At 43.7% G+C, this 2,500-nt stretch overlaps 1 protein-coding gene across 1 annotated transcript in view; it reads left to right on the top strand.

Moving 5' to 3' along the window:
- The window catches only part of LOC138974775 (uncharacterized), an 86,231-nt gene that overhangs the window by 74,534 nt on the left and 9,197 nt on the right, over window positions 1-2,500 (top strand). The gene's annotated exons all lie outside the window — the stretch shown is intronic.

Below are 2,500 nucleotides of genomic sequence, written 5' to 3'. Positions count from 1 at the left end.
AGCAAGCTCTGACAATTAAAAATATAAAAATTATGATTAAAATTAAATTTCCGAACTCGATTTAAAACCATTTCATCTTATTCCTTGTTGGTTCCTGATTCAAAAAACATATCGATATGATATGTTTGGACTAAAAAAACACGCTCAGAAAGTTAAAACGAAGAGAGGTACATAAAAGCGTGCTGTGCAGCACAGCGCAACCACCACCGCGCTAAACTGGCTCGTTAATTTCACTGCCTTTTGCACGAGCGGCGGACTACGGTCATTGTGAAAAAATGCAGTGCGTTCAGTTTCATTACATGAGTTCCACAGCTTGACTAAATGTAGTAATTTTGCCTTACGCGACTTCTATATCTATATACGGCTTGTGTGTGTGTGTGTGTGTGTGTGTGTGTGTGTGTGTGTGTGTGTGTGTGTGTGTGTGTGTGTGTGTGTGTGTGTGTGTGTGTGTGTGCGTGTGTGTCTGTGTGTCTGTGTCTGTGTGTGTGTGTGTGTGTGTGTGTGTGTGTGTGTGTTTGCGATGCACGGCCAAAGTTCTCGATGGAACTGCTTCAAATTCGGTGGGCATATTCAGGTAGACCCCGGACACAATCTGGTCGATGAACATTTTGAACACGTGCTCTCAGCGCGAAGCGCAGAACCGATTTTGGTTTTTATGGTTTTTCTGTACATCCATTCCCAGTAACTCTTCCTTATCTTCTCCAGTGTTTTGCGCGTTTATCTCCCTTCCTTCCCCGGCGAAGCCTGGTATTCGGCTCTACTTCTTCCCGGCCAATCCGGGTACCCGGCTAAGCCGGGTATTCGGCTCTACTTCTTCCCGGCGAAGCGGGTATTCATCTAGTGTTGTATATGTGTCGAGAGGAGGGGTGTTCTTATTCCACGTACATTCCTGACATATCTTTGATTGTGAGCAGAAAGGTGTTAACGGAAAGTACTGGGCCTTTAAACATTAACGTTTTATCGCCGCAAGGATAACCAGAGCGGTACCAGGAAAAAAGGACACAACAAAGCAATGTCTTTGCATATGCCGCGAGTGACTGGATGTCAATGGGTGAATTTTGAAAAGGGCGGTTCATCTTTCTTTCCTGCCATACACACCTGTTTTTCTGTCTCTGTTTTTGCAATGAGGCTATGCATTTTATCCTTGTAATTTCTCGAGGCCGCTGCACTTCACAAAACGTTTACACGTATTAAGTGTTTGTCGACAATTGTCAAATCAGTGTAGCATGCACACATAAGGTACTTGTTTTCAAGCGCACACACACACACAGACAGACACACAGACACACACGCACACACACACACAAACACACACACACACACACACACACATACACACACACATACACACACGCACGCACGCACACACATGCACACACACACATATAAACACACACGTACGCACGCATGCACGCACACACGCACACACACACACACACACACACATACACACACACACACACACTCACGCACACACGCACGCACGCCCACACACGCGCGAGCACGCACGCATGCACTGGTGAGAGGTCAAAGACTATGCTATGTAAAGTCTGGAAAGTGATGTGACGGTTTACACCATCGTCTACACAGACAGGACGGTGCACGCATTTTTAACACAAGAAAACTCCGCGTTCTTCAAAGTGTAGGTCGCGCATGACTGACGCTTAAAGGTAGTTTTGTGAGGACAAGCTCATTTTACATCCTGCCGAAACTGATCATGTTTCTACAAAATACGTGTTGGGTGGTGGTGACACAAGGTGGATGACTAAGACCTGTTTTTGCTAGCTCCATTTATGTAACAAGAAACTTTCATTTCGGGTGAAGTGTGTGAATAGAAAATATGCAAAGAGCAGTATTAAAATAAAGTTTAAGTGTAAGCGAAAAGCGTTTCATAACTCGCATAAGAGCGGACCTGCTGTTACATTTGATTGTGATGTGGAAGAAACTTTAATAATCTGTGTTTTGTGATACGACTTGTGTTTAACGGAATAGACTGTGCTTTACAGAGTAGCTTGTGTTTAACAGTATAGACTGTGCTTTACAGAGCAATCTGAGACGTCTGTGCTAAACAGAGTACATTGTGTTTACACACTTCAGTGTATCCAACAGTACTTTGTTTAAAAGAGTATCGTCAGTTCAAACGATGAACCCGTGTTTAACAAAATAGCGTGTGTTTAGCAAAGTTGTCTGTATTCATACAAGAAGAGTGCGTGTTTAACAGTATGACCACTGATTGAAACAAAGCAGTGGACGTTACACGGAGTAGTCGGTGATTTACAAGAGTATACCATATTTTGTGACTCAAAACCAGCACTTTGTTTATCAAAGTAGAACTCAATCGGTGTCTGACAGCAGAACATCAAGCAGTGCTACGACCGAGACTTAGCGTTGTGGATGTGGGGCACTTCTTCCTTGAGCTTGTTGTAAGCTCTTGAGATAAAACATTCAAGCTCGAACAATATGTTTAGTATCGCCTGCATACTCCTGGCTTCTGTATGTG

The sequence above is a fragment of the Littorina saxatilis genome, linkage group LG8, assembly GCF_037325665.1.
Source record: "Littorina saxatilis isolate snail1 linkage group LG8, US_GU_Lsax_2.0, whole genome shotgun sequence".
NCBI lineage: Eukaryota > Metazoa > Mollusca > Gastropoda > Littorinimorpha > Littorinidae > Littorina > Littorina saxatilis.
Note: the sequence above shows the minus strand (reverse complement) of the source record. Positions and strands in the feature narration are given on the sequence as shown.